Source organism: Marmota marmota, unplaced genomic scaffold (genome assembly GCF_001458135.2).
Source record: "Marmota marmota marmota unplaced genomic scaffold, marMar, whole genome shotgun sequence".
NCBI lineage: Eukaryota > Metazoa > Chordata > Mammalia > Rodentia > Sciuridae > Marmota > Marmota marmota.
The window spans coordinates 7,143,431-7,169,095 of NW_026000205.1; the positions used below are offsets into that span (position 1 = coordinate 7,143,431).

The window sequence follows — 25,665 nt, forward strand, 5'->3', positions numbered from 1 at the left end:
CATGGGAGTAGGCTGATTTTAAGTCCTTTGGGTATAAACCTAGGAGTGGGATAGCTGGGTCAAATGGTGGTTCCACTTCATGTTTTCTGAGGAATCTCCATTCTGCTTTCCAGAGTGGCTGCACCAATTTGCAGTCCCACCAGCAATGTGAATGTACCTTTTTCTCCATATCCTTGCCAACATTTATTGTTGCTTGTATTCTTGATAATTGCCATTCTGACTGGAGTAAGATGAAATTTCAGTGTGGTTTTAATTTGCATTTCTCTAATTGCTAGAGATGTTGAACATTTTGCATATACTTGTTGACAATTCAAATTTCTTTTTCTGTGATGTGCCTGTTCAGTTCCTTTGCCCATTTATTAATTAGATGATGATGATGATGATGATGATTTTGGTGTTAAGCTTTTCGAGTTCTTTGTATATTCTGGAGATCAGTGCTCTACCTGAGGTGCAGGAGGCTAAGATTTTTCTCCCATTCCGTAGGCTCTCTGTTCATGTTCTTGATTGTTTCCTTCGCTGTGATGCAGCTTTTCAGTTTGATAACATCCCATTTATCGACTTTGATTTTACTTTTTGTGCTTTAGGGGTCTTGATGAGGAAGTTGGTTCCTAAGCCAACACGATGGAGACTTGGGCATACATTTTCTTCTAGTAGGCGCAGGGGCTCTGTTCTAATACCTAGGTCCTTGATCCAATTAGAGTTGAGTTTTATGCAGCGTGAAAGTTAGGGGTTCAGTTTCATTCTGCTACATATAGATTTCTCAGCACTACCTGTTGAATGGACTTTCTTTTCTCCAATGAATGTTGATGATGCCTCATCATCTTTCTAGTATGAGATAACTGTATTTAGGTGGGTTTGATTCTGTGTCTTCTATTCTGTACCATTGGTCTTCATGTCTATTTTGGGGCCCAACCATGCTGGTTTTGTTACTATAGCTCTGTAGTGTAGTTAAGGTCTGGTATTGTGATGCCTCCTGTTTTGCTTTTCTTGCTAAGGATTGCTTTGGCTAATCTGGGCCTCTCACTTTTCCAAATGAATTTCATGACCATTTTTTTCTATTTCTATGAAGAATGTCATTGGAATGTTAATAGGAATTGCATTAAATCTGCACAGTGCTTTTGGTATTATGGACATTTTCACAATCTTATTTCTGCCTATCCAAGAACATGGGTGATCTTTATTGATTCCCAACTATTTTATTTATATTTTGGGGAGCTAGTGTGAATGGGGTAGTTTTCCTAATTTCTCTTTCAGTTGATTCATACTTGGGGTATAGGAACACAATTGATTTATGGATGTTAATTTTGTATTCTGTTACTTTACTAAATTTGTTTATGAGTTTTGAAGTTTTCTGGGGGAGTTTTTTGGGTCTTCTAAATATAAAATCATGTGGGCAAATAGGAATTATCACCGTCTATCCTACCTGGTGAACTAATGCTGGGTTCCCCAAATCTGACTATTCCAAATAATGCAAGAAAATGACAAAGAAAGCACACCACACGGAAGTAGCTTTTCAGTAATCCAGAGGCAGCTCTGCGACTTTAAGTGACCTTGAAGAGGGAGAGCCACTGGAATTGTTTATTCTTATATAGGGAACACACAAGGAGGGGTTCCAGGGAACATTCTATCCCCCAAAGGGCAAAGGGGTAGGATTACAAAGGCACAGGTGAGTGTAGCTCATCACCAGTGGTGACACCTACACCTAGAGCCACACCTTGCTCTCTGACTTAGTACAACACCCAAGTCATTAGGAAATGTAGTAACTGGTCAGAGCCCTGGGGCATCAGGACTTGAAGGCGTCTGCATCCATGGCAGCTCCTGACAAGGGGTAGTTTGAGCTCTTCTTTCTCTATTCATATCCTTTTAATTTCTATCTTCTGCGTAATTGCTCTGGCTAGAGTCCAAGGACTACATTGAATAGAAATGGTGAAAAAGGGCATTTTTGTCTTCTTCCAGTTTTTAGAGGGAAAGCTTTCAATTTTTCTTTATTTAGAATGATGTTGGCCTTGGGTTTAACAAATATAGCTTTTACAATGATAGGTATGTTCTTACTATTCCTAGATTTTCTAGTGTTTTGAACATGAATGGATACTGTATTTTGTGAAATGTTTCTTCTTCATCTATTGAGATAATCATGTGATTCTTATCTTTAAGTCCATTGATGTGATGAATTATGTTTATTGATTTCCATATGTTGAACCCACCTTGCATCCATAGGATGAACCCACTTGATCATGGTGCACTATGTTTTTGTATGTGATTTGCTGGTATTTTATTAAGAATTTTTGCATCTATGTTTCTCAGGGATATTGGTCAGAAGTTTTCTTTCCTTGATGTCTTTTTCTGGTTTTGGTATCAAGGTGATACTAGTTTCATAGAAAGAATTTGGAAGGGTTCCCTCCTTTTCTATTTCATGAACTAATTTGAGGATTGTTGTAAGTTCTGTTTCGAAGGTCTGGTAGAACTCTGCTGAAAATCTATCTGGTCCTGGGCTTTTCTTCATTGGTAAGCTTTTGATGGGATCTTCAATTTTATTTCTTGAAACTGATCTGTTTAAATTTTCTATCTCCTTGTGATTCAATTTGGATAGGTCATATGTCTCTAGAAAATTTTCAATGTCTTCAAGATTTTTTAATTTATTTGGGTATAAATTGTCAATATAGTTTGATTGTTATCTGTATTTCAGTAGTGTCCATCATGATATTTCCTTTTTTATCACAAATTTTAGTAATTTGAGTTTTTTCTCTCTTTTTCTTCATTAGCCTGACTAAGGGTTTATCAGTTTTTATTTATTTTTTCAGAGAACCAGCTTTTGGTTGTGTTGATTTTTGAATTGTTTTTGTTTCAATTTCATTGATTTCAGCTCTCATTTTAATTATTTCTTGTCTTCTACTGATTTTGGTGTTGATTTGTTCTTTTTCTAGGGCTTTGAGATGTAATATTAGATTATTTATTTGGTAATTTTCCCATCTTTTTAATGAATGAGCTCAATGCAATGAACTTTCCTCTTAGAACTACCTTCATGGTATCTCAGAGATTTTGATATGTTGTGTCGCTATTCTCATTCACCTCCAAATATTTTTAAATTTTTTCCTTGATTTCTTCAGCTATCTATTGATCATTCAATAGCATAATATTTAGTCTCTGGGTGTTAAAATAGCTTTTTAAAATTTTATCATTGATTTCTAATTTCATTCCATTATGATCTAATAGAATGCAACATATTACCCCCCCCATCTCTTTTTGTATTTGCTAAGAGTGGCTTTTTCGGCCTAAGATATGGTATATTTTAAAGAAGGATCCATGTGCTGCTGAGAGGAGATTGTGTTCAGTAACTGATGTATGAAATATTCTATATATGTCTGTCAAGTCTATATTATTAATTGCATTTCTTAATTCTATAGCTTCTTTATTTAGTTTTTGTTTGGAAGATCTATCTAGTGATGAGAGAGTTGTGTTTAAGTCACTCGGTATTATCGTGTTGTAGTCTATTTGATTCTGGAAGTTGAGAAGGGTTTGTTTGATGTATGTTTTTGTATCAAGATGCTCCATTGTTTGGGGCATACATATGTAAGATTGTTATGTCTTGTTGATGTATAGTTCCCTTCAGCAGTATGAAATGTTCAACTTTGTCCCTCCTGATTAACTGTGACTTGAAATTCACTTTTTCTGATATGAAGATATAAATCTCTGCTTGTTTGTAGGATCCTTGTGAATGATATTTTTCCCCCATCTTTTTTTTTAAAGAGAGAGAGAGAGAGAGAGAGAGAGAGAGAGAGAGAATTTCAATATTTATTTTTCAGTTTTTGGTGGACACAACATCTTTGTTTGTATGTGGTGCTAAGGATCAAACCCGGGCCGCACGCATGCCAGGCGAGCGCGCTACCGCTTGAGCCAAATCCCCAGCCCCTTTCCCCCATCTTTTTACTTTCAGTTGGTGGATGTCTTTGCCTATGAGGTGACTATCTTGGAGGCTTCATATTGTTGGGTTTTGTTTTTTAATCCAATTTGCCAGTTTATGTCTTTTGATTGATGAGTTTAGGTCATGTACATTCAATGTTATTATTGAGGAATTATTTTTATTCACTGCCATTTGGATTGATTTTTGTTTTTTAATTTAAATTAATTTCTTCTTTGATAGACTATTTTTAAGTGTAACTCCTTCCTTTGCTGGTTTTCAATTTTATTTTTCTTCATGAATATTTTATTGAGTATGTTTTTTAGTACAGGCTTTCTAACTGTGAATTCTTTTTAACTTTTATTTATCAAGGAAGATTTTTATTTCGTCATCAATTCTGAAGTTAATCTTGCTGGGTATAGTATTCCTGGTGGGTATCCATTTTCTTTCAGAGCTTGATATATATTATTCCAAGACCTCCTAGCTTTGAGAGTCTGAGTTGAGAAATTAGCTGAGATCCAGATTGGTTTCTCTCTAAATGTGACCTATCATTTTTGTCTGGCAGCCTTTAAAATTCTATCCTTATTCTGTATGTTGGGCATTTTCATAATAATGTACCTTTGTGTCAGCCTGTTGTAATTTTATATATTTGGGGTCTTGTATGCATCCTGTATTTGATTTTCCATTTCATTATCAAGGTTTAGAGAAATTTCAGAATTGTTTCATCAAAAATAGTGTGCATTTCTTGGGTTTATCTCCAATCTTAAGTTTGGTCTTTTCATGGTATCCCATATTTCTTGGAAGTTTTGTTCATGGTCTCTTAACATCTTTTCTCCATGGTCAACTTTGTTTTCAAGATTATATATTTTGTTTTCATTACCTGAAACTCTGTCTTCCAAGTAGTCTAGTGTCTTGGTGCTGCTTTCCATTGAATTTTAAATTTGGTTTATTGATTCCTTCATTTTGATGATTTTTGCTTGATATTTTTTTTCCAGAATCTCTTTATTGAAATGATCTTTCTCCTCCTATATTTTCTCTCAGATTTCACTCCTTACATTGCCCTTTACCTTGCAGATGAGTTTAACTATGAACATTCTAGACTCCTTTTCTGACATTTCTTCCATTGTGATGTCGGTGGATTCTGCTACTGAAGTATCTTGGTTTGTCGGGGTATTTTGTTCCCTTTTTTGTGTGTTTTTTCTCTATTCTGCCATCTTGAGAAACTCAAGACAGTCCATTTGAAAAGCAAAAATACCACTACCAGAGCCAGGAAAGACAACATCACTAAAATCAAACCAACTGAGACAGAGGAACAGTTTGTCCTCTTGTGAAAATAATGTTAGGTACTCTCCCAGATGATAAGGGATTCAGTTTGGTGAGAGGCAAGGCATGCATCGGGTATTCACAAAAATCATCTCCATTTACTTTTTCTTATAACACAGCCAGAACACACTTGAGGCTTAAGGTGGTAATGAGACATATGTCTCACAAAAGGCAAGATGAAGAAGAACCCAGATGCAGCTGGAACTCCAGCTCTATTGTGATGATATCAGAAGACCATGTTCTTGCCTACCCTAAAAGAACATTCAAAGCAGTGTACATTCCTGTTTTGTTTGGGTCAGCCTGGAATTTCTGTCTCTCACATATTGGTCCCTTGTGCTCCACCACAAGAATAAAGAGCCTTATTCTTATCTTGTGTGTGTTTTTTCTGATCTAATGAAGAACATGAGAATCCATGGAGCTGGGAAGAACTTGGTCCTCAATATTAAGAGCTGGGGAATTGGAGGAGGTAAGTAGGTCAAGGTGGCACCCCCCTGAGAAGGTCCCACTGAATGAGCCAGTTCTTGGACTGTCAGCCTCTAAAATTATAAGCTAAACAAACTACTTTATATAGTACCTGGCATAAGGAATATTTTTAGAGAAGGAAAGGCTTATTTTGTCTCATGGTTTCAAAGGTTTAGTCCAAGTTTGGTTGGTTCCATTGCTCTGGGCATGAGGTGGATGGAGCATCATGGATGAAGGGCAAAGAGGAGGAAAGTTACTCAGCAGAGACCAGAAGGTGACTTGGTGGGGGGCAGAGGTCACAGAGAAGATTAATCTTTCCAGAGAAAGCACCAAGTGACCTACCTACCTCAAGTCGTGCCCAACTGAAATGTAACCTGGAATGTAACCAAAGCAATCCTGAGCAGAAGTGGCAATGTTGGAGGTATTGCAATAGGTAACTTCAAAATATAATACAGAGCCATAGTAACAAAACAGCATGCTACTTGCATAAACCAGACATATAGACCACAGAAAAACCCATGCAGTGACACCATTGATTCTTGACAAAAGCACCAAAAACTTATGTTGGAGAAAATATGACCTCTTTAACTGTGGTGTGGAGGAAATTGGATATCCATGTGTAGAAGATTGAAGCTAGATCCCCAGCCTCACCCTAAACAAAAATCAATTCAAAATGGATCAAAGACCCAAGTATAAGACTTGCAACATTGAAATTACTAGAAGAAATGTGGGAAACCCTTCAAAATATAAGCAATGACTTTCTGAATAGGACTTCTATAACTTAGAAAATAATAGCAAAAACTGGCAAATGAAAAAAAAGAAAAAATTGACAAATGGGAATAAACCAAATTAAAAAGCTTCTGCACAGCAAAGGAAACAACAGAGTGAAGAGAGAGCCTACAAAATGGTAATTGTTGTCAGCTGTCTTCTGAAAGAGGATTGATATTCAGAATATATACAGAACTCAAATCCCCCCAAAATCTCCTGTCCCCAAACCCAAACCCCAATCACTCCAATCAATATTTGGGCAAATGAACTGAGGAGATAATTCACAAAATAGGTAGTACAAATATTCAATCATTATATAAAAACATTCAACGTTTTTAGCCATCAAGAAAATATAAATAAAAACTACACTGCGATTCTATGTTACTCCAGTTAGAGTGACTATTATCAAGAACGCAGATAGTATTAAATGCTGATGAGGATGCAAAGAAAATAGAAATCTTATACATTGTTAGTGGAAATATAAATTAGTACAGCCACTATGAAAATCATTGGGAAGATTCTTCCAACAAAATAATAACAGAACTACCACATGATCCAGTGTAAGGGTTTTCTGTTTGGGATTGGGGTCTCTAATGACTTCATGGCTGTGGCATGCTAGGTGTCTGGGAAAGTTTCTGTGCAAAGGTACAGAATGCCTAGCTGCTATAGCAGTGCCCTCCGTGAGGATGCTCTGTGCTAGAGTCTTATCAGCTGGACCTTGATCTCAGGCACACAGCTCCTGGGAATAAAGAAACTCTCTTGTTAGACAACTACAATGTTTCACCAAGCTCTGCTGCACCTGAACCTGTCCACATAAAAGTGACTTTAAACAATGGACTTTCTTGAGAGCTACACAAAGCTCCTAGCATTGCACATTGCAACTATAGTATGTAACGGAGAAATAAGCTGCATAATGTTGCTAACTCTGTAACCTGCCTAATGATACAATGAACAGTAATGTACTACAGATGCCAGTGACCTAAAGTAACCTACTGATATAAATAAAGCTGGCTGCTTGGACAAGGGGCCCTTCTCCCATTCTGCTTCTGCACCTTGCTTCTGTCTCCTTTTGCTTTCTTCACAATTCAGCTATGCCATTCCTCAGCATATATCTGAAGGAGTTACAGTGTATAGAGATATCTGTATGTCTGTATTTATTGTGGTATAATTCTCAATATCCTAGTTATGGAAGCAGCCATATGAATGGATAAAGAAAATGTAGTATATATACACAATAGATTATTAGCCATAAAGAAGAATGAATCATGTCATCTGAAGGAAAATGGATGGAACCAGAGGCCATCATTTTAAGTAGAATATGTCAGACCCAGAAAGATAAGTATCATGTGCTTTTACTCATATGTCAAATCTAGAAAAAAATTGACATGAATGGAGAAGGGAGACTGTTAGAGAAGAGGAAGGGAGATCAGGGGGAGACCTGGAGGTGATGGATGGGTGTGGGGGATGGAAATTATCAAAATATGTTAGATGCATATTCAAATATGCCACAATGAAATCCATTATCCTGTGTAATTAATATTTACTATTAAAAATAATTATAAAAACACAGAATGATTAAAAATAAAGGATTGGAGATTACGATGCTACCACAAAATCAAAATAGGGCTTTGATAGCTATATATTCATTTTAAAGGTAGCAGCCTTCAGAGCAAACAAAATTATCAGATAAACAAGGGCTGAACATAACAATAATGTTGCTAATGCTCCAAGAAGACACTACAAATCTCCATGTGTAGGCACCCACCAACCAAACGTCAAAATACAAAAGGCCAAAAATTATAAGCCTGCAAGGATTAGTAGAAGACCTTCTTATTTTACTTGGAGACTTCAGTGTTCCTCTTTCAATTTTTAAAAAACCTTTTTAGTTGTAGATGAATAAAATATCTTTATTTATTTATTTTTATGTGGTGCTGAGGAACAAACCCAGTGCCTCACAGGTGCAAGGAAAGGACTCTACCACTGAGCTACAACCCTAGCCTCCTCTTTCAAGTTTTTGACAGACTCAGACAAATTTAGCAGAAAATCAGGAAGATACAGTTGAACTGAATAGCACCATAATTCAAATGGGTCTATTGACATTTATGGGATGCTTTGCCAAGTCACAGCAGAATACAATTCTTCCCCAGCTTCCTTAAAACATTCCTGGAGACAGACTGCTCCCTGGATTTTCAAATGCCCCTCAAGAAATTTCAAGGAAAAGAACTCATACAAAGTATGCTCTTAGGTTACCATGAATTAAACAAGAAATCAGTAAAATAAAGGTGGGCAGTAGTTCCACAAATATTCAGAGATTAAACACGACAAAGGCAATTAGATGTGGTCAATGAAGAAATCTTAAGACAAATTTACCTAAAATTTGAACTAGATGGAAATGAAATCACAACTTAAAATTTGAACGATACTGGCACAGGAATACATAGGAGGAAATCAATAGCATAGACTGCACGTTTTATAAAAGAAGAAAACTCTGAAATCATTAACCTAACTTTATACTTGAGATAAAACAATGGGCAGGGGCTGGAAATAGGATTAAAGGAGAATGGTAACAGTGAGTGTCATGGGCTGAATTCAACCTTTCATTACATGGGTAATTAATTCAGAGAAAATTAACCCTGAACATGCATGTGGGCGTGCATGCATGTGTACACACGTGTGCGCACACGCGCGTGCGTGCACACACACACACACACACACACATAGATAAAGCAATCTGTTCATTGTCATTTATACCAGGTAGTTAAATCTCAAGTATCACAATATTACACATCTGATTTCCCTGGACCTATTCAAGAAGGATCAGGCATCCTGAAATTCATATACGCAAGGAATATTGGACTCTGGTAGCCTTAGAACTGTTGAGAGTCAATATCATAAACTCTCAGCATTCTAGGAATTTATCAAGTTAGAGAAGAATGTGCCTTGGAATTCTAATACAAGCCTGTCACTGTATAACTGAGAACAGTAAGGCTTGTTGGGGCAGGACGATTCTTCCAGGATCACAGGAGTCTAGAGGTCTATAATTCTCCCCCAATAGCCCTTCCAAGCTCAGGGTTTACACTTTACCTGTTATTCCTATATTCATGCCCTGCTGGACTCTACAGCCTCTAAAATCCTTCCCTTGTCTCTGCATGTCCTTCCAATGAGCTCCTCCACTGTGTCTCCTTCCTTCACTCCCAGTGCTGGGAGAATACAACTCTGTGCCCACTGTGTACACTGATTTCTTGCCAGTAGGTTTTTTGTGGGCCTGAAGTAGTGAAGGCAGCCCTAAGCAGATGACTTCAGGGACAAGGAGGAGACTCCTTGAAACTTCCAAGGTGCTGGGAATGAAGGTGAACACAGAAGAGGGGTCTGATTGGAGGGACACATACAAACAAGTGAAGGATTTTAGAGACTGAGAAGCTCAGGTGGTTAGGAATAATAACAGGTAGAGGTAAGTCCTGGGATGACAACAATATAGAAATATACACAATATTATATAATATATCACTTTCCATGTCCAAGATATGTTCACAGGACTCTACATTGATTAAAATCTCTTAACCTTTTTTAGATAATTATTAATATTTCACTAAAAATTACAAATAATTAGATCAAGAGTGACAATGGTGGGCTGGGATTGTGGCTCAGTGGTAGAGTGCTCACCTAGCATGGGTGGGACCCGGGTTCGATTCTCAGCACCACATAAAAATAAAGTCATTGTGTTGTGTCCATCTACAACTTAAAAAAAAGAGTGACAATGGTTAGGTAATGTCACACAATATGTTGTAGAAACGCTTCTTCTATATCAGGCCATTTGATTCCAACATACTGTGTTACTTTTACTCCAGCTCTTAAAGTATCAACTTAGGCTTTGTTTATCCACTCAAACCCATTCAGCCACCTTACCTTTCCTTACCTGCCTTGCCCTCACCCCACCTACACATGCCCAACAGATAGAACCCTGCTTGCCACATAAGGCCACCCATTAATAGGATTACCCATGTGTCCCTCTCTGACTGTTCCCGTCCTATAATTCCAAAGACCTTCCCATCAGTCCTTTGATCTGTTCATTCACCCCAACACTTTCACTGTTACCCATCCATTATTCGACTGCTAATTACATTAGTCCAAAGTACATTCTTTCATTATATTCACTCCTATTTCCTCCTAATCATCTACTTCAGCTGTCCATTAATCTTTCATATTTTCTCCAATACTCTCAACTTTCTGTTATGGTTTAGATACGACATGTCCACCCAAAGCTCACGAATGAGACAATGCAAGAAATGATTAGGTTATGAGCTATCATTTTAGAATGACTTTCTCTTGTGCATATATTTATCTCACTATTACATGAGTCCAAGAAGTGTGATGTGGAGGGAGCCTGTACTTTCTGCTTGCTCCATGGCTGGGGCTACAAGCTCTGGGAATACTGCTTCTCAGTGAGGTGGACGATTGAGGAAATTCACTGACAGGCACCATTGGACAGTCAGACTCATAGAGACCAGAAATTCTTGTGTTTTAAACAGAGACAAGAAAGAGTCGCTCAGAGTCAAGCTGGTTGTGGTAGCAATGCTGGGTCACCACAGAGTGGAGGGGTGACACAAAGGGAAAGAGAGAGAAACATACCAGGGAAATTTGGCATAGGAACACTGGCAGGATTAAAAGACGGTCTGAACTTAGCTGAAGCGGAGGCTGCACAGCATGTTGGTGCTTGGAAAGTGCTCTGTGTTTCTCAACCTGTGAACAGAGAGCTGAGGGGGGGAAACTAGTTGATACTTTTCTTCCCTCACTATTCTTGTTTTTATGGTTGTCATGTCTTGTTTTTATGGTTGTGTGGAGGTCATGCCTGAGCTTGCTGTTGTGGGAAACTGGGGGATTATAGAAGGACTGCCCACACTGTCCCAGCCAGTGCTTGGGTGGCCTAGGGTACACCTGGCAGAACACAATTGAAACAGGCGCAGAGAAGACTGTATCCTAGGAGACTGGGGACTGACTTGGGTTAGATAAAGAGAAGGGAGGGCAACTCACTTTCCCTGTGAGTCTGGTGGCTGGCAAGACCAGCTGAAGAGGCCTGGGAAATCAAATATGTGGTCATGGTTATATTTGGGGACTAAGACTCAGAAGGCCATATTCATGGGTGATGGAGTAAATGAGACCTGCCGAGCCCCTTGCTGTATGAGTAGATTTATCCAGGGGGTGAGGCTGGGGCTCTGGGCGACCCAGACACCCAGCAAAGACAGGCATCTCCCTACCCTAGGACTGTGTTGTTCTAATTTCTCCAAAGTAAATACCATCAGACAAAGTGTGAAGGTTCTGATCAGAGCTGGACTCCAGCCACTGGAACCTCCCATTTAAAACTCTGCCTCAGCCCTACCCTGAGGGTGCATTGATCTAATCTGTCTGGATAAAATGCCAACAGATGGTACATCCCATTCCATTCCACTTTATACTGGTGAACAGGGAAACTCAAAGTCATTTCAGCCAGCCTCACCTCCAGGCCACTTCAGCCAGCACTTGGAGAGGCAGCTAAGGAGGAAGGATTTAATAAGCCCCATCCCTTGCTGGAAGGAATGCATACCCCAAGAAGAAAAGGAAAGAACAGTCTGGCATAGGCAAGGAATATTTTGGCCACTTCAGTGGAGATAATTCTTTTACTAAGAAATTTTTCTTGGGGCTGGGATTGTGGCTCAGGGGTAGAGTGCTTGCTGCACATGTGTGAGGCACTAGGTTCGATTTTCAGCACCACATAAAAAGTAAATAAATCAAATAAAGGCATTGTGTCCATATATAATTAAAAATATTTTAAAAAAATTTTTTGTAGTGTTTTCTGATTGATTGTGTGTGTACATGTGTGTGCACATACCCTTTCTGTGAGTTGTTGAGCATCTGGTGTGAGTTTGTGGGGTAGATATGCTGCACCTGAACTGCACCCCCAAACCAAGATACAGCCTTACTCATCCTACTCAATTTTCTTTTTCTCTTAATGTTCTATATTTTCACTATTTTAAAAAACTAATTGATACTTTTCTTCCCTCACTATTCTTGTTTTTATGGTTGTCAGTATTGTAGATGTTGTGGTTGATACCTGGTGTTTACTTCAATGCTATATCTAGTTCACAGCTGTTTGTTGTTGCTTTGTTAGTTTCTGACCCCACTCTTCCAGTTTTTCTGGTTATTAGTGTTACAGATTCCATAATAAGCACCTGGTATTTACTTTCATGCTGTATGTTGTTCACTGCCACTGTTGCTTTATCTCCACCCTTTCTGTGAGGTGTTGGGAATTGAATGTGATACTACAAGTTCATTGGGTAGATATTCTGCAGCTGAGTTTCACCCCCAAACCAGCTAAGAGATAGTGGATCTTGTTCCACACACAACCTAACCCTGCTCAAACATCAACAATGCTTCAATGCAAAGCATAGGGGGTCAAAACCCCCAGAGCAATGACCAATTCTCATGTAGTAATGGCTAGAAAGAGGCCTCTGTTCCACTCAAGAACATCCACTCCTATCGCAACAGAAAAGAGAAATAACAGAATGACTCTGGACACCAATATACACTATATAAAAGTACACTAATCACCCCACACATACACACACACAAACACACACACACACACACACAAACACAAGGGAAACTATAGTACAAAACCCATATGGAAGTATATTCAACAATTCAAAGCAATTTGATATCCCAGAACATTTCTGTAAGAGAAGGCTGTGTCATAAAAATGTCCTCACATGGAAATGGAACTCAATCTCAATAGATCTCCACATAGGAATAAAAGAAATATGAGAAAACAAGGTAACATGACACCTCCTAAGGTTGATAATTCACCAGCAATTGACTCCAAGGACATCAAAGTAGATGAAAAGATTAATGAGTACTGAGAGAATGTAGAAAAATAAGCAGACAAATTAAGGAAGTCAGAACAGGACATGAACAAGAAATTCAATAATAAGCAAAGATATAAAAATATCCAAACAGAAATTTTACAAAAGAACAGTGATACAATTAATCAAATAAAATTCTGTTGAAAATATCTCCAAGAAAGTTGACCACGTAGAAGTCAGAATCTCCAAGCTGGAAGATAAAATGATCAGCCTTGAATATTCAGATGGTATTAAAGAAGAGAAAATAGATAACCATGATAAGATATACAGGAATTCTGGAACCATATTAAGTAACCATATTTAAGAATTATCAGAATTGAATAGGCATCCAAGCTACAGGAAAATGGCATGGGTAACCTTTTCAGTGAAATAAAAGCAGAAAAAATTCAAATCCTGGGAATGAGATGTACATTCAGATATAAGAGTTGTTCAGAATCCCAACCAGACATGATCAAAAAGAACCTCTCCATGATACTTTATAATTAAAGCGCCTAACATAGAGAAGAAGAGAATTTAAGGGCCTCCAAAGAAAAATATCAGGTCACATTTAGAGATATGTCAGTCACAATTACTTATTTTCTCAGAAGAAACAAAAATCCAGGAGGTCTTGGATCTTTATGACAAAGACTTCTCTTAGTGAAGCGTTCTGGCCTATCAGATTGTTTTGAATTGTTGAATATACCTCCATGTGAGTTTGTCCTATACTTTCCCTGGTAGTGTTTGGTTTTTCTCTGATACTGATTAGTATACTTTAATACAGTGCATTTTGTGTTAGAGGTTGAAGACTTGTTGAGATTGAGGTTTTTTCTTTCAGCTTCCAAGCCCTTAAAGAAAATAGCTACCAACTTATATTTCTATATTCAGCAATGCTGTCCTTCAGAATCAAAGAAGAAGCAAAACCTTCTAAGATAGGCACAAAAATTATGTGACTACTAAACCAGCACTACGTAAGTACTTAAAGAAATACTACAAAGAACAGCAATTAAAAACACCCCATTTGAATCAAATGTATGATATGTCAAGATCATTGTATTGTCATGAGCAACTAATTAAAAACAAACTGCAGAGCTTGTGAATAGACAAATCTCTTTATGAGAGTAGCTAAGAAAAGGAGAAACAGGAGTAACTTAAACAGAAATAAAATCAAAATGATAGGACTAAACATCTCTTTATGAGAATACTGAATGGAAATAGTCTCATCTTACAATGAAAATACAGACTTCAGAATAAATTAAAAAACAAGACCCAAGTATATGTTGTCTGCAAGTAACTAATCTTATAGTTAAAGACAGCCAAAGGCTGAAAGTGAGAGGATGAAAACGATAATCCATGTAGATGGAGCCCCCCAAACAGGCAGGGGTAGGTACTCTCATATCCAATAATACAGATTTCAAGCTAAAATTAAACTGAAGAGAGAAAGAAAGTCAATTCATATTGGTAAAGAGAACAATCCAACAAGAAACTATAATAGTAAATATTTACACCCCAAATGTTGGCACACCAAATCACAAAAAATAAACACTGGCTCAGTATAGACTCACACCCCAATACAATAGTACTGGGTGATTTCAACACATCTCTGTGACCAATAGATAGGTCACCCAGACATAAAATTAGTAAAAACTCTTCAGATCTAAAACATATGATACATTAGATGGGCCTAACAGACATCTATAGAATATTTTATACCCAAACAGTCAAATTCAGTTTCTTCTAAGCAGTTCATAGAATACTTTCTAAAATAGGACATAGTTTAGGCCACAAAGGAAGTCTTGGCAAATATAAAAAAAATAAATAAAAGAATATAGTTCATCGCTCCTTATCAGATCATAATGGATTGAAATTAGAAATCAACATCAAGAAAAACTATAGAAATTATGTAAACACATGGAGATTGAGTAGTGCACTTTGAACAATGAATGAGTCATAGAAGAAGTCAGAGGGAAATAAAAATATTCTTAGATGAGCTAGGTCTGGTGGTGCACACCTGAAATCCCAGTGACTAGGGAGGCTGCGACAGGAGGATCATAAATTTGAAGCCATCCTCAGGAACTTAGGCCCTAAGCAACTCAATGATACCCCGTCTCAACAAAATTGAACAACAACAACAAAAAAAAAAAACAGGCTGGGAATGTACCTCAGTGGTTAAGCAATCCTGGGTTCAATTCTGAGTATAAAACAAACAAACAAACAAATAAATAAAAACAGATGAAAATGGGAATAGGGATACATCGCATCACCTCTGGTTCATGGTTAAGGCAGTTTTAAATTAAAGTTTGCTGCTAAATAAAAATTGAGAAATAGTCCAAATAAACAACCTAATGCTGCATCTCAAGACCCTAGAAAATTAAGAACAAACCAATTCCAAAATCAATAGAATAAACGGAAAATAAAATAAGAGCCCCAAATCAATGAAATAGTAAATAAGCAGTAGAAAGGAGCAATGAAATAAAACAAAGATTAAATTCTTTGGAAAGATAAGCAAGATTGGTTAAGAACTTCACCAAACTAAACAAAAGAAAGTGATAGAAGACCCAAATAATAAAATTAGAGACACAGACATCTCTGAAATCCATAAGATCTTTAGAGAGTGTTGTGGGAAATTTATATGCCAATACATTGGTGAATCTAGAAAAAATGTACAAACTTCTAGATACATAAGATTTATTAAAACTCTATAGCCAAAAGGCTATAGAAAGACCTAAACAAAACAGTAAAAATGATGAGATTGAAGCAGTAATAAAAAATCTTTCAATTAAAAAAAAACTCAGGATGAGATAGAATCTACTAGACCTTCAAAGGAGAATTAATGCTAATACTCCTCAAATTACTTCATGAAACAGAAATGTGTGAGTGTGTGTGTGTGTGTGTGTGTGTGTGTGTGGTGGGAGAGGTCACTTTCAGGTTCATTCATGAAGCCAGTATCACCCTAATTACCAAATCCAGAGAAGATATATACCAACATCTATAATGAACACAGGTAAAAAAAATTCTTAATGAAATATTGGCAAATCATTTTGACCAACACGTTAAGAAGAGTGTACATTATGATCAAGTTGTTTTCATTGCAGAAATGCAAGGATGCTTAAACATACACAAATAAAAACGTATTCATCACTTAAAGAGAATTAAGGACAAAGATCACAAGATCACCTCAATAGATGTAGAAAAAGCTTGATAAAATCCAGCACTAATTCATGTTAAAAATACTGACTAAACTAGGGAGAGAAGGAACTTACCTCAACATCATAAGGACTATATATGACAAACTCAAAGCCAATATCCATTGAACAGGTAAAAACAGAAAGCATTTCCTCTGAAATCAGAAACAAGACAAGGATGTCCACGCTCATCACTACTATTCAATATTGTACTTGAAATTTTACCAGAACAATTAGGCAAGAGAAGGAAATAAAAGGAATACAAATAGAAAGGAAGAAGTCAAGACATCATAGTTTGTGGATGATGTGATTTTATCTAGAAGATCCAAATTCTCCATCAGAAGTCTTCTATAGCTAATAAATTCAGCCAAGTTATTAGGGTAGAAAATCAACATACAAAGATCAATAGCTTCTCGGTATACCAGTAATGAAAAAGAAAATAATCTTCTGAAAAAGAAAATAAGTCTATTCTCCAAAATAATAAATTTCCTAGGAATAAAACCAACAAAGAAAATTAGAGAACACTGACTAAATAACTAATTAACTAACTAACTAAATAAATAAATGACATGAGAAGATGGAAGGACCTCCCATATTCTTGGTTAGGTAGAATTACCATTGTTAAAATGGCCATATTAGCAAGAGCAATCTATACATTCAAAGTAACCCCCCTCAAAATACCAATGGCATTCTTCACAGAACTAGAAAATACAGTCCTAAAATTGAATGGAAGAGTAAAGACCCAGAATCACCAAAGCAATTCTAAGCAAACAAAGCAATGTTGGAGGCACCACAATACTGATTTTCAATTGTTCTAGATGCCATAGTAATAAAAACAGCGTGGTACCAGCATACAAACAGACACCTACACCAATGAAATAGTATAGAGGACAGAGATAAACCCACACAGATACAGTCACTTGATCCTTGACAAAGGTGCCAAAAAATACACTGGAGAAGAGAAAGCCTTTTATAAATGGTGCTGAGAAACCTGGACATCTATACATAGAAGACTGAAACTCGATCCCTTTATCTCACCCTTCACCAAAGTCAACTAAAATGGACTAAAGACATAGGAATTCGGTCAGAAACTTTGCAACTGCTAGCAGAAAACTTTGATCAACATTCCAACATGTAGGAAGAGGCAACAGCTGTCTCATTAGGATTCCTAGAGCTTAGGAAATAATACTGAGAATTAATAAATGATATAGCATCAAATTTAAAATCATCCACACATCAATGGAAAGAATTAAGAACACGAAGAGAGAATTTATGTAATGGGAGAAAATATTTGTCAGTTACTCTTTTAACAGAGGAATAATATAGAAAGAACTCAAAAAACTAATGACCAAGAAATTATATATCCCAATTAATAAATGGGCATAGGAATTAAACTGACACTTCTCAAAAGAAGAAATAAAAATGACCAAGAAACATATGAAAAAATGTTCAACATCTTTAGCAGTCAGGGAAATGCAAATCAAAACTTCACCAAGGTTTAATTTCACTCTGGCTAGAACGGTATCCACCAAGAATGTGAACAATGTCAAATTGTGGAGAGGATGATGGTTGCATTGTAAATTAGTACAACCTCTGTGGAAATCGGCTTGGAGATTTCTTTAAAGAGTAGAAATGGAGCTACCATATGACCCAGCTATAGATACTTACCACTTCCTTGGTATTATAGCAGCACAATTTACAATTGCCAAGTTATGGGACTGGCTGAGTTTTCCATCTAGAGATGAATGGATAAAGAAAATGTGCGATATATACACATGGAAGTTTATTCGACCACAAGGAAGAATAAAATCATGTCACTTGCACAAGAATGGAAGGCACTTGAAAGTGCTGTGTTAAACAAAATTAGCCAGACTCAGAAGTCAAGGGGGTATGTTTTCTCTCAAAAGGCAAAAGCTAGAGAGAAGAAAGAAAAAAGGTGATTATCTCATGAAATTAGAAAGAAGACCAACAGAGTAGAGGAAGGGAAGGAAGAGAGGGAGGAGAGAAGAAAGAGGAGGCATCAGGGTGTGAAATGGACCCAGTTATGTTGTGCACTAGTACAAATTTAACACAAAGTAGCTCACTATTATGTATAACTATAATGCACCAATTTGAAAAAGAAATCATGCAAGTTGTAAAACAGTAGTGTCAGAATATGAAGACAGAGAATGTTCATTCCAACAACGCTTGAATACAGGAATGCAAAACGAGAAACCTAACTGGTATGTTCAACAATGGAGGATTAGTACTCTACTCCATGGACAATGGTTAAATAATGAAAAATAAAAATCTAAATTCAGTCACATATGGTTATATTACAAATATGATTGAATGATAGTAATTAATAAACATTCCATTATCATTTCCACTGAACTAGTACAGAACTAGCTTCTAGAAACCTGTGCAAACAGGATCAAAGACTTCTCTCTTGCAAGATCTTGAATGATTAGTGTGTACTTTTCCTTCAATAAGATAAAAAGTCATTATTTAAACAAGTCTTTTTCATTTTGTGTAAAAATCACATTAAGTAAAAATCAGGTCATACCTGCATACGTTCTTCATTCTCTGTGAGGATCTGAGCAATGCAGGCACCTCCCAAAGCAGGGAGAGGATGACCAGCTCCCTGTACTCAAGGGGCAGGCCTCCAAGGGTCCTTCTGCTGCCACTGGAGTAAATAGTTTTTTTTTTAAAGAGAGAGTGAGAGTGAGAGAGAGGTAGAGAGAGAGAGAATTTTAATATTTATTTTTTAGTATTTGGCGGACACAACATCTTTGTATGTGGTGCTGAGGATGAACCTGGGCCGCACGCATGCCAGGAGAGCGCGCTACTGCTTGAGCCACATCCCCAGCCCTGGAGTAAATAGTTTTAACAACAGATAATCATAGCATTTTCTTCCAGTGTTGGTGCAGAAAGTAGGGAATAAAGCAAGTAGATCTTTCTCTGGTGCTGCATTGTCCAGAACAGTGGCCACTAGCTATGTGTGACATATGAGCACTGGCAACGTGTGGATTGTGAAAACTAGAATTGGATTTCATTTTGAATTAATATGAGTGGAAATATGATATTGGATGAATTTATCAAAACAGATTTGACACGAGAATTTGTAACAGATTTAGTATATCTAGATTCAGATCAAGTTGGTTGTGAAAATTCTGGCAACTCCGAGTTTCAGACTCAGACAAAATATCACCTTCACCTTGGCCTCATGCACGGGGTGACGTAGCCACTCTGTCCCCCCATGGGGACCTTGGGTGGTGGTGAGTGGTTTGTTTGCCTTTGTAGCAAGATGTTTCCCACATTAAAAGAGATGAGAGATGAGAGATGAGAGATGAGAGGAGAGAGAGAGAGAGAGAGAGAGAGAGAGAGAACAGGCAGATATGGACAAATTTATTCCCTAATGGGTAATTATGTCCTGACCCCTGTGAGGGACAGGGAGGGAGCAGGTTTACAATGACGATGGAGACAGAGAGAACATCAATCACATTGGAGGCAAGTCCGTGTTCCCAGAGCTCAGAGACTAGGAAAAAACAGATACAGAGAAAGAGGGAGAGACAGACAGAAAGGGGGGGGAGAGAGAGGGAGGGGGGAGAGATCCACAAGAGGACAGATAAAAGTACTCAGTGAGAGAGACATAGCAGACAGGGAAAGGCAGGGAGACAGTGTCCAGCTAACATCAGTGTCCTTATGTCCCCTGTCACAGTCTCATTGCCCTTCTCCACCTGCTCCACCCCCGCCTCTGGGTCTCACCTGTTATGTCCCATCCTCTCTGTTAATCTCATCATCTCTATGTCTATGGCTGTCACAGAAAAGGAGAAAGACATTGAGCACCTGCAGAAAACAAAAAAGCAGAGACCAGGACACACACACACACACACACACACACAGCAAGCCCAAGCAGACACACACAGGAACACACACCACAACACCAGGCAAATACAAACACAGGGCATCCTAAGGTCAAGGTGAAGTCATGGTGATCAGACCAACCTCAAGAAAGTGGAGAACATGGATGGAAAATGTTTTCAAGGTGCTGGGCATCATGCTACAAGCTCAGCAATCTCCAGGAGATGGGAAATAGAAGAGAGGACCCTATGACCGCCTCAGTTAGCGGCCTCAGCAGGCCCTCCAGGCTGCAGTGCAGGAAGGAGGAGGCCAGCGGAGCCCTAACACAGTCACAACAATCACAGGGAGTTGGAGCTAGTAAGCCAGGTGACAAAATGGAATCACAAACATATTTAATCTAAATAAAGGCCGAAAAGAGAAAACAGTGAGTAAAGAACGGATGGGACAAAGAGATACATACAAACTTATACCTAATAACATTTATAATCATATTTAATGGAAATGATCTAAATACCCAAACCAAAATGTTATTGGAGAAAAATAAATACAATCTCTAAATATATGAGAAACACACTTAAATACGAATCCATGGTAAGTTATTCAGCAAACTAGAAGTAAAGGAAATCCCTCGACCTCATGAGAGGCATCTATAACAAACCTGCAAGTATGGGCTGGGGTTGTGGCTCAGTGGTAGAGCATTGGCCTAGCACGTGGGAGGCACTGGGTTCGCTCTTCAGCACTACATAAAAATAAATTAATAAAGTAAAGATATTGTACGCATCTACAGATAAAAATAGTATTAAAAAAACCCCCTGCAACTAATGCCAAACTTAATGCTTGCTGCAATGTGTGTCTGGAATGTTCCCCAAGTGTCTATGTGCTAGGCTTGGTCCTCAGTGTGGTGTTACTGGGGGGGATGGAAACTTAAAAAGATGGTGCTCTGTGGGAAGTCTCTGAGTTACCAGGTGTTCCCTTGATTGGGAGCCTGGGACCCCTGGGCCTTCCTTTTCTCTTTTGAGTGTTGGCTACGAGGTGAGCTGTTTGTTCTGCTCAGCCATGAGCTCCTGCAAGGGTGTTTTCCCCTCCAGATAGACCCTGGGTTTGATCCCAAGCACCCTCAAAAAAAAAAAAAAAAAAAAAAGAAATTGACTAGCACATATGTTCAGCTGGTTTTTGACAGAGATGAAAAGGCAGTTCAGTGGAATTAGTACATTTTTAAACAAATATTGCTAGAAAAATTGGACATCTACATGCCAAAGGAGAAACTTTCATCCACATCCTCACCTCATGCAAGAAAAGACTCAGTGGATCATAGAGCTGAAAGAGACCTCAAATATAAAATGATAAGTTGAAGTCAGCATAATCAAAAAGTTAGCTCCTTAAAAGATACTGTGAACAGTGGCACATCCTATAACCCCAGCTGTTGGGGAGGCAGAGGCAGGAAGATTGCAAGTTCAAAGCCAGCCTCAGCAACTTAATGAGACCCTGTCTCAAAATAAGGACAACAACAACAAAAATGTGGCTCAATGGTTAAGTGCCTCTGGGTTCATTCCTCTGTGTGTGTGTGTGTGTGTATGTGTGTGTAACACTGTTAAGAAAATAAAGAAGACATAGACTTGGATAAAATATTTACAGATTACATATGTGACAAAGGGCTTGTCTTGAGAATATCTAAACAACTCTCAAAACTCAATAAGAAAACAAATAATCTAACTAGAAAAATTAAAGTTGTGGTTTTTTTTTCTTTTTTTTTTCTTTTGGTAAGAGATTGAACTCAGGGGTGCTTCACCACTAAGCCACATTCCCAGCGCCTTTTATTTTCTATTTTGAGACAGGGTCTCGCTAAGTTGTGTACGGCCTCATTAACAGCAGCTGAAGCTGGCCTTGAACCTGTGATCCTTCTGCCTCAGCCTCCCGAGCTACTGGAATTACAGGTATGGGCCACCACGCCTGGCCCAGGCACATTTTATTTTTTATTTTGAGTTAGGGTTTGAGTTTCTTAGGGCCTCATTAAGTTACTGAGCCTGGCTTTGAACTTGCGATCCTCCAGCCTCAGCCTCCTGAGCCATTGGGATTACAGGATGTGCCACAAACTTTTTTTTTCTTTCAGTTTTTACATATTTATATACTATGAAAACATCACTGCAATTCAGATAAGGGACAAATCCATCGCCCTCTGCTCACATGTTTCTTTGTAATCCATTTATTTATCCATATTATCCTTCCCCATCACAAGGTAACCACTGGTGTCTCTTCTGTCATTATAAATAAATTTTCATTTTTTGAGAATTTTACTGTCTGCCTTCTTTCATTCAGCATAGTTTTTGTTTTAAAAGGAAAGTTCCTGACCAGACACTTCACTCAAGGTGACATATTTGGGGCAAATAAGCAAAGGAAAAGGTGCTCAGTGTTATTAGTTATTAAGAAATAAAAATAAAAAGTGTAACAAATTTCCTTACACAACTATCACACTGGCTAAAATGAAAAAGACAATTGAAGGCAAATATTGGTGGAGTGGAGAGGTGAAGTAATTGGAACCCTTGTACTTTCCTGGTGGGAAAGTAAATTACATAACTCCTTAGTAGATTCTCTGACCTATCAAATCACCCAGTCTTCCTACAATCTGGCATTCACTGAAGAGAGAAGAATGCCATGTGCTTACCAGTCTAGTAGGCAAATGGTCTAGAGCAGCTTTAATTCTAAGAGTCCCAGACAGAAAATCTCCTGAATGTCCACTGACTGAGGAAGGAGTAACCCCACTGGGGTGTCTCCACACCATGTTAAACTCTCAGCAGTAAAAAGGTGTGAGCTGCTGATATTTGCACCAACACAAGTGAACCTTCAACTCGTTGCTTAGGACTGTTGGAGTCAATCCATAAGTTTAGTGGTTAAAGTCAATTCAGTTTATCCTTTTCCAATTCTGGAGCTTACGAACCTCAGCCTACTAAAGTCAAGGTGTTTTTCTGTGAGCCCTGAGTGGAATGGAGGGTGCTCTTCCTTGCCTTTCCCAGCCGGCTCTTCCTGGCTAGTGCCCCTTTCTCAGCATCTCGGCAACTTCCTGTTTCCCATCTTACATCTCCTACTGCTCATTTCTTTATCTGATGATCCTTAATCTAATCACACCTACAAAGTCCCTTTTGCTATATAAAGGAACAATCCCAGGTTCCAGGTATGAGGATGCACACATACATGGGAGGCCCTTCTTCAACCTACTGGGAACCTCAAAAGAGTGATGCGGAAGAAGAAGGCAGACAAAAAAAGGATAATTTATGATTCCATTTATACAAATGCTAGGAAATGTAACAAGGTGACCATAGCAGATGAGTGGATGCCTCTGGAGGGGTTGGAACGGGAGGAGGGAGGAGGTACAAGAGGGGACCCAGATGCTTAGAGGAGGTGGGTGTGTTCATTATCATGATTGTGGTCAAGGTTACCTGGATTTATAATACCTCAAATCTTGCCTAATTGTACAGTTTGATGCACACAGTGAATTGCATGTCATTGATTGTACAGGAAATCTGTTAAAATTTTTGAATATAATATAAGCGTCCTTTTGGATATGAAAACAAGCGCCTTCACAGGTGCCTGCCCCACCTGACAGTTTTTAAAGGCTTTAGCAGTGCAATAGGACTGCGCCCCTCTGTTCCTGGGTCTCTCAGTCTCTGCCCCCCTCTTGCTCTTCTCCTCTCTCTCTCTCTGTGAGTCTTGATCCTTCTTGTTCTCTAGCTGTATCTCTGTCTTATCTCCCAGTCTATCTTTCTTGTCCTCTTTATCTCTGAGTTTCTTCCTCTTTTTGTGTCTGCCATCCATTATCTTTCTCTTTCTTTCATTTTTAAACTGTATCTTTGAAATCTGGTGTCCTTAATCAGGACCCTAAATTTTCTTTAGAAATCCTTGATATTTTTTTTAGCTTTCATGAATTTTACCATTGGAAGAACTGATTGGCGTATCTCAGTTGTACCAGCATACTTGGAAGTTTCACAGTAGCTGAATTGCATGCTGACTTTTGGGATTAAGTTAAATGAAGCGTGAATTGGTTTGGCCACACCACATTTCAAGTTTAAAGGCCGAGTGTGGCAAGTGGCTGCCCTGTTGAACAATGTATCTCAAACTTCTGCGCGACCTTGGGTAAGATTCTTGATCTGCCTGTGCTCTACTCCCTCCATCGGTAAAATGGGGAGAATGATGGTACCTCCCTTCAAGGGTGAGAACTCAGTTGTAAGCACTTTTTTTTGCCTCCAAGTGAGTGTTTCCTGGGTCTGGAATGAGGACCATTTTGCAACCTAGTGCCACGTGGCCCGGTAGAGCAGAAGCAAGATCCTGAGGTCAGGAAAGTCCACAGTGACACCTCTCCAAGGTCAGGGATGAACAGAGTGCACTCTGTTGCTTCCTTCTTCCTGGGTCAGAGGAGGCTGGGTTGAGGCTGGACCCAGCAGCTTGGACTTTCAGACTCACATAGAGCACTGGCTTCACCCCACCCTGGTGCCACCCCATCTCCTCTGCCAGGCTCCTGGTTGGTTTTGCATTGGCAAGCAAGATGTAAGAAAGGAAAAAAAAAGAAAGAGATGGGCAGATGTGTACACACTAATTCTCATGTTGGGCAATTAGGGCCTGACCTTCTGCTGGGGACGGGGAGAGTACAGGTGCACAATGCTGATGTAGACAGAGCCAAGCACATCAGACATCAATCACACTGGACCCAACACTGTGCTCCTAGAGCTCAGAGATTAGAAAAGAACAGATACAGAGTGAGAGGGATGTGGGAGGGGCAGGGAGGCCCACCAGAGGAAGATGAAAGTACTCAGAAACAGGGAGACAAGTGTCCAGCTCAGAGAGACACAGGGGTCCAGAGCTCTCTGCGGTTATGTCCTGATGTCCTAGGTCACATCCCTGCCTGGGTCTCACCCATTATGGCTTTCCCATCCTCTCTCTGTTTCTCTCATAATCTCTGTGCCTATGGTTATCCCAGAGGAGGAGAAGTGAAGGAGAAAGACACTGAGCACTTGCAGACCACCACAAAGGCAGAGACCAGGACACACACACACACACACATACACACGCACACACACACACATATAAACAGGACCAGCACAAGCAGACACACACAGAAGCACACAACACAACACCACACAAATACAAACAGGGCATCTTGGAGCCAAGGTGAAGACACAGTGGTCAGACCAACCTTCCCAAAGAAATAACCACACAACAGAGAACTTGTTCTAAAAACTGTTTCCAAGGCACAGGGCACCAGGCAATAAGGTCAGTGTTCCCTGAGGGATGGCAACAAAGAACAGGAACCCATAATAGTCTC

The 25,665-nt window shown here is 38.7% G+C and overlaps 1 protein-coding gene and 1 pseudogene across 1 annotated transcript in view; one reads left to right on the plus strand and one right to left on the minus strand.

Annotated features, from left to right (window-relative positions):
* LOC107151633 overlaps positions 1-19,302 on the minus strand; it is a 32,612-nt pseudogene extending 13,310 nt beyond the window's left edge.
* LOC107151434 (cytochrome P450 2B4-like) overlaps positions 1-25,665 on the plus strand; it is an 84,578-nt gene that overhangs the window by 42,302 nt on the left and 16,611 nt on the right. The window lies entirely within an intron of this gene.